Source organism: Agelaius phoeniceus, chromosome 8 (genome assembly GCF_051311805.1).
Source record: "Agelaius phoeniceus isolate bAgePho1 chromosome 8, bAgePho1.hap1, whole genome shotgun sequence".
NCBI classification, from domain to species: Eukaryota; Metazoa; Chordata; class Aves; order Passeriformes; family Icteridae; genus Agelaius; species Agelaius phoeniceus.
In genome coordinates, this window is record NC_135272.1 from 4,355,001 (window position 1) to 4,362,500 (window position 7,500).

At 61.0% G+C, this 7,500-nt stretch overlaps 1 non-coding gene and 1 pseudogene across 1 annotated transcript; both read right to left on the reverse strand.

The window, feature by feature from the left end:
• Positions 1-5,434, reverse strand: part of LOC129133415 (28S ribosomal RNA) — an 8,376-nt pseudogene extending 2,942 nt beyond the window's left edge.
• An 831-nt stretch (positions 5,435-6,265) lies between these two features.
• On the reverse strand, positions 6,266-6,418 carry LOC143694736 (5.8S ribosomal RNA). The gene has a single exon (XR_013183387.1). It is a non-coding gene; the product is annotated as a 5.8S ribosomal RNA (ribosomal RNA).
• Positions 6,419-7,500: the final 1,082 nt, after the last annotated feature.

A 7,500-nucleotide genomic window follows, 5' to 3' on the forward strand; every position in this document is an offset into this window, starting at 1 on the left:
ATCACCCTGCTTCACTCCAACCCGGATCTGGATTTTGTCCCTGTGCGTGTTCTTCTTGACGGTGACATACGTACTGATGTCCTTGTACATATTGTCCACCAGTCCGACAATGTGGGGATCCACTCTCCATTGCTGTAAAACGTGTAAGATGTGCTGGTGGCTCACGGTGTCAAAAGCCTTAGCAATGTCCACGAATATAACACCCAGTGGTCTATGTTCATTTTTGGCAGTCCGAATTATAGTTTGCAGGAGCTTCAGGTTCTCAGAACATCCCGCCGCACTGATGAAACCTCTCTGCCTTGGGTTGAGGGGGCACGCCTTAATCATCCTCGCCATCACGATCCTGGAGAACAGCCTCAGCAAGATGGAACCAATCGTGATGGGTCTCCAGTTGTTGATGTCTTTTAGGCGCTCCGGTTTTGTCAATTTGGGGATCAAAACAGTCCTGCATCCCCTCACCATGTCCGGGATGTCACCAGATGTTAACCACAGGTTGAAGAGCTCAGCAGTCCAGGCATACCCAGGATCCATCTTCCTGATGTTCCCAAGGGCAATCCCATCTGGACCTGGCGCCGAGCCCTTGCTCATTTCCCGCACGTTCTTTTCAATTTCTTTGGCCGTAATTAAGTCCCTGAAGGCCTTATTGTGGGCCTTCCCTTTAATTTCAAAGTCTCCAAAGACTCTCAAGTCTCACACCAAACTGTCCAGGTGTTTCCCATCTGGCCTTGAATACCGAATAAATTTCACTGGGTGATATATCACAGGACAGACATTCGATGTCGTCCAAAATGATCTTCGCTAATTTCCCCATCTAGATGGAATAAACGCTGAAAGCGGAGGTAGTTACCTCTTTTGATCGCTCTGTCCTTCATCCACTTCTGAAACTGTTTTCTTGGCTGCTCCTCCCGAGTTTCCTTTTTGCTTTCCCCCGGAGTGCTGTTCTTATTTGGCTCACTGATTCCAGGCAACCAAAGCAGTCCTGCGCTGTCTGATTGAGCAGTGGTCGCACCTTTTGGCCTTCTAATAACTGTTCAAAAGCTCTGGGGAAGTTGTTAATTGTCCCCTCTGATAAACGTTCTTTGATCCTTTTCTGATAACGAGCCTGCAGTCGCCCCGCCCTCTGCTGGCCAACGGTTTCCTGGAGACCATTATCCCTATCAAGGTGGTGTCCAGATGTCTCTATTGTTCCCTTCCCAGCAGCTGGTACTCCCGGCTGGTGGTTCCCCCCAAGTCCATTGTTCACAGTTCCTGCCTGGGATTGATGACTTGACCCAGGTTCTGATTTCAAGTTCCCAGCTGCTCCCCCACCCACTCCATTCTTCCTGAGCAGCATTCTTCTTTTATCACTAATCTGCTTAGCTGTTTTGCTTGTTAAGTGTTCCGATATGAGCTTATTAATGTTTTTGTGACTCTCGAACTGTACCTCCAGCTTGACAAGTAGATCTTCCTCCTCCTTTGTCCAGCATCTTTTGTGGGCTCCTCGGCTTGATGTTTCTTTCGGTTGGGAAGCATCAATCCTCTCCTGGTTTCTAACCAGTGGATGTGCCAATCTTTTGTGTTGTCCTAGGCCAATTTTAGTCATAAAATCTCTACTGCATACCTCACATATCCACTCTCCCACTGGAGGCCCCACATCCTTCGGACCCTTGCACTTTGCCAAATGACAAACAGTACTGTGATGGTTAAAATCCTCCCTCCCACACTAGGCACACTGAAAGCACACCCTCTTCCTCCCGTGAGACCCCTTAAGGTGTTCAATTAGGGCCAACATCGAGTTGAGCCGGGTACCACAGCAAGGACATGGTGGATTTTTGTCAGGAACAGTCACCTTCACGATGTCATCCGGTGCTTGTTCACTGCGGACCTCAGGCACTGGAGGCAATGCCTCTGGTGTACCCTCTTCCCCCTTCCCACTGCCTCCCTTCTCAAGTACATTCTGATCATCGTCCTTAGGGGGACTAGGATTTAAGTCGTCCCCCTCACTCAGTTGTGGTGTAGGCTGTTCATACACCTCAGGAAACCCGTTCAACACCCCCCCATTAACAGAAAAATGAACCACCCCCTGTACATGCTCTTGCAGATCTGACCTATACAGTTCTAAAGAGAAATTCACCAGCAAGCCCAATTCATTTTCTTTCAATTTGGTGGTTGTAGATGTTACAAAATCATCTCAGGAGGTCTGAGTGCCCACCGATACCCCAGTAAGGTGTAACGGCCGCCCCCAGTGTCCTCCTCCGAGAAACGGATTTGGATTTGGAATAGCCGAGTCATGACTGGATTCAACATCGGGAACGGAATGGGTGCTCAGCCCACCTCCGAACCCATCGCCCCTGTCCAACCGGGGGGCCAGGTTTCAGGTAGAAAGAGAGTCATAGTTACTCCCGCCGTTTACCCGCACTTCATTGAATTTCTTCACTTTGACATTCAGAGCATTGGGCAGAAATCACATTGCGTCAACACGCGTCTTGGGCCTTCGCGATGCTTTGTTTTAATTAAACAGTTGGATTCCTCTGGTCCGCACCAGTTCTAAGCCGGCTGCTAGGCACCAGCCGAGGCAGGGCACCAGCCCGGGGACCCCCTCTGGGGACCCTACCCCGCGTGAACCGCTTGGCTGATGCCGGCCGTGGCCGCGCGCACGCCGGCCGCGCACCGCGGGAACCCCGCTGGCGGGAACTGACGGGGCGGCGGCGCGCAATGATGACGGCGGCGGCCACCGCTGGGGTGCTGGCCGCAGCAAGGCGGAGGGTAGGCGGGGGGGGGGGGGGGGGGGGGGCGGGCAGCGCCCACTGCAGCTGGGGCGATCCACAGGAATGGTCCAGCACACGTCCAGAGTAAACGCCACGCGCGCCCGCGCACGCCCCAGCACCTGGGCAGGCCAGGCGGAGCGCACTCACCCGCGCGCGGTGCCTTGTCCAGCTGCGGCACGCACCCAGCCCCGCTTCGCGCCCCAGCCCGACCGACCCAGCCCTTAGAGCCAATCCTTATCCCAATGTTACGGATCCGGCTTGCCAACTTCCGTTACCTACATTGTTCCAACATGCCAGAGGCTGTTCACCTTGGAGACCTGCTGCGGATATGGGTACGGCCCAGTGCGAGTCTTACACCCTCTCCCCCAGATTTTCACGGGCCAGCGAGAGCTCACCGGACGCTGCCGGAACCGCGACACTTTCCAAGGCGTGGGCCCCTCTCTCGGGGCGAACCCTTTCCAGGGCGCCCAGCCCTTCACAAAGAAAAGAGAACTCTCCCCGGGGCTCCTGCCGGCTTCTCCGGGATTGGTTGTGTCACAGCACTGGGCGCCTCGCGGCGCCCGTCTCCGCCACTCCGAATTCGGGGATCCGAACCCGACTCCCTTTGCTGAGGGCAATGGAGGCCATCGCCCACCCTTTCGGAACGGCACTCGCCTATCGCTTAGGACCGACTGACCCATGTTCAACTGCTGTTCACATGGAACCCTGCTCCACTCCGGCCTTCAAAGCTCTCGTTTGAATATTTGCTACTACCACCAAGATCTGCACCTGCGGCGGCTCCACCCGGGCCCACGTCCCAGGCTTCGAGGCGCACCGCAGCGGCCCTCCTACTCGTCGGGGCCTAGCCCCCGCGGGCATCGCACTGCTGGTGACGGCTGGGTATGGGCCTGACGCTCCAGCGCCATCCATTTTCAGGGGTAGTTGATTCAGCAGGTGAGTTGTTACACACTCCTTAGCGGATTCCGAGTTCCATGGCCACCGTCCTGCTGTCTAGATCAACCAACACCTTTTCTGGGCTCTGATGAGCGTCGGCATCGGGCGCCTTAACCCGGCGTTCAGTTCATCCCGCAATGCCAGTTCTGCTTACCAAAAGTGTCCCACTGAGCACTCGCATTCCACGGCGCAGCTCCACGCCAGCGAGCCGGCCCCCTTACCCATTGAAAGTTTGAGAATAGGTTGAGATCATTTTGGCCCCAAGACCTCTAATCATCCGCTTTACCGGGTAAAACTGTCCATTGCCGAGTGCCAGCTATCCTGAGAGAGACTTCGGAGGGAACCAGCTACTAGATGGTTCAATTAGTCTTTCGCCCCTAGACCCGGGTCGGACGACCGATTTGCACGTCAGGAGCACTACGGACCTCCACCAGAGTTTCCTCTGGCTTTGCCCTACCCAGGCATAGTTCACCATCTTTTGGGTCCTAGCAAGGATGCTCACGCTCCACCTCCCTGGCTCCACAAGGGGGAGGTGGGCGAGACGGGCCGGTGGTGCGCCTGGGGCTGCCTGGCGTGACGTGCCCTGGGATCCCACCTCAGCCGGCGCGCCTCACCTTCCCTCACCCGTCCCTCACCTTCATTGCGCCGCGGGCTTTCGATGATGGCCCCTGACTCGCGCACGTGCTAGACTCCTTGGTCTGTGTTTCAAGACGGGTTGGGTGGGTAGCCGACATTGTCGCGGACCCCGTCAGGCCCGGCCCAGAGGCGCCATGCCGTTGGGGCGCACTGAGGACAGTCCGCCCCGGTTGACTGTGGCGCCGGGGGCCAGCGGGCTCAGCCCCTGCACCCCTGCGTGAAACGCCGCGCTGCGGGGACGCCGCCCCCACCCCCCCCCCACCCCCGGGAGGGGGAGGGCGGGGGAAAAGCGACGTCCCCCACCACGGCGCCGCCAACGGGGGGGGGAGGAGGGCGCGGCGGCGGTCCTCTCCCTCGGCCCTGGGATTCAGCAAGACCTGCTTCCCGGGGGCTGTAACACCTGCAGCCGCTCGCGCGGCTCCGGGCGACCTGCCCGCCAGAGGCCTTCTCAGCCGACCTGGAGCCGGTCGCGGCACACCGCTGCAGAGGAAATGTGCCCTGCCAGGGCCGGCCGCCGGCTGAGGGGGGGTCCTTGTGCCGGCCTGCCCCCCCCGGCTCGCCCCACGCACGGGGTTCACCCGGGGGACGGAGGGGAGGTGGAGGCGAGGATCCGCTGAACCCGTGCCGGCCGACCGCAACTTGCCGGGTTGAATCCTCCAGGCGGACTGCGCGGGCCGCACCCATTTACCTCTTAACAGTTTCATGCTCTCTTGAACTCTCTCTTCAAAGTTCTTTTCAACTTTCCCTTACGGTACTTGTTGGCTATCGGTCTCGTGCCGGTATTTAGCCTTAGATGGAATTTACCACCCGCTTTGGGCTGCATTCCCAAGCAACCCGACTCCGAGAAGCCCCGGGCCCGGCATGCCAGGGGGCTGCTACCAGCCTCACACCGTCCGCGGGCTGCGGCCTCAATCACAAGGACTTGGGTCCCCCGAGAGCGCCGCTGGGGAGGGGGGGTTCTGTACGCCACATGTCCCGTGCCCCACCGTGGGGTGGGGATTTAGCGCTGGGCTCTTCCCTCTTCACTCACCGTTACTCAGGGAATCCTTGTTAGTTTCTTTTCCTCCGCTGACTAATATGCTTAAATTCAGCAGGTCGCCACGTCTGATCTGAGCTTGCAAGGCCAAAGCTCGGCTGCGCCGCGTGCAGGGGCGCACGCGACGATGGCCGCCATGTCTCCCCCACCCGCTACGCCGCCCGCCCCCCCTCCTCTTCGCGCTCCTGGAGGGAGCCAGAGAGAGAGAGCGCATGTGTGCACGAGCGAGTGACGAGGAGAAGGAGAGCCCCATCCCGGAGATGAGAACCAAAAAGGGAGAGCGGCAGAGACGGCCCCGCGCGGGAGGACCGGCCAGGCGGTGGCATGCGCGACGGCATCAGCGGGGAGAGAGAGAGGAACGACGGTGCCCCTCGGCGTGCCCCGAGACCGCGACAGAAGAGGAGGGGGCAGGCGAAGGGAGGACGGGGTCAGAACAACCATCCCCGGCGCTCTCGCCACGTGCGTGCGCTCGGAAGCATGGCACGGTACCGCCGCGATTCCCACACACAGACAGCCGCCTGTGCGGGGGGGACACTGGGGGCGAGGCTGTGCCTTGCCTCCCCTTCTCGCCCTCCTCTCTCTTCCTCTCTTGGCCCTCAGCAGCACCTTTCGACGCCGTCTCTCACTCTCCCTAGGTTGCCGCGCCACCGCATCCACTGCACGGTCCTGGCGAGGTTGAGGAGCGGGGAGCTACGGAGTGCTCCCCGAGTCTGCATTTAGGGCGGACAAAGGCCCTGTGCGGCAACGACGACGACGACTGCGACAACGACAACTGCGATGACGACAACACCCGCCGGGCTGCAGTGAAGGGATCGAGGCCGCCTAGGGAAACGCTTCCCTCGCCGAACCCCTGACCGCCTTCCCTCCTGGCACTGGCGGGACGCCGCTGCTGCCACCACCATCGCTGCCGCCACCGCCGTCAGACAGGCGTAGCCCTGGGAGGAACCCGGGGCTGCACGTGCCTTCAAATGGTTGATGGTCAATGTGTCCTGCAATTCACATTAATTCTCACAGCTAGCTGCGTCCTTCATCGACGCACGAGCCAAGTGATCCACCACTAAGAGTTGTCTGCCTTTCGGGCACCACTCAAGCCAAGCTGCCCCCTTTTTTGTTACTCTGGCGCCGAGGACACGGGGGCACGCGCCTGGCTTTGACCGTACGAGCACACAAAAACAGAAGGGGGAATAAAAACCAACTAGAGCAACCCATGCTCCGAAGGCCGGCCAAGAGGTGGGGGAGCCCGCGCTCCTCACCGCCTTCCCCGCGAGGGGAGACGCTGACCTCACAAACGCCATCCTTCAGAGGCAGACCAGGCACCCGGGCACGGCCCGGCCCCTGCGCGGAGGGCCACGCGGCACGCGCTGGAATGCGGGAGGGCACGGCAGCCCGCCCGCTTCTCGCTTTCACAGGACGACACGCACAAAACACACGGCACGCGGCTGGGGGCGTGTGGCCGTCGGCCCCCACACATGCCGGCTCTCCCTCGGCCCCCGACGCCGCGGGCCTTGCGGAGTGCCACTGCGCCGCTGTGCGGCTGGCTTTTCTCTTTCCCCACTGCACGGCCTTCCCCGTGCTCGAGACGGCACGCGACGACGACCGGCCCCCGCTGGCGCGCCTCCCGCGAAACCGCTCCCCTGCCGGGCGGGTGAGCACCCGGCGGACGCGCTCCACCACCGGCCCCAGAGGCGGGCGCCACTGAGAGCCGAGCCAGCATCGCCAGTGCCCAAGGCCTGCCAGATGGCAGACCCCGTCGCCACCACTGGGGCCGCACTCCCAGGACCGCCACTGCTGCGTCGCACCGCCGGGGCCCCTTGCCTTGGGCACGCGCCTGGCAGAAGGCAGCACGGCGCTGAGCCAGGGGGCAACGCCCGCTCTCCTCGTTTGCACGCGGACACCAGGCGGGGAGAAGCGCCCCCGTGGCTGCCCCGCACGCCTTCCTGCGGCCCACATGCGGCTGGGAAGGGCAATGGAGGACGCGACAAGCGGGGCCCAGGATGGGACTGCCGCTGGGCGACGGCGGGTGCCTTCTGGCTGACTGTCCCAGCAGGGTGGGACGCCCGTCGAGCGGCGCCGCCACCGCTCGGCACGGGGTCGCCTGTGCTTGCGGGCCTCCGCCACTGGAGGGCCCACCAAGCACTCGCCCCCCAC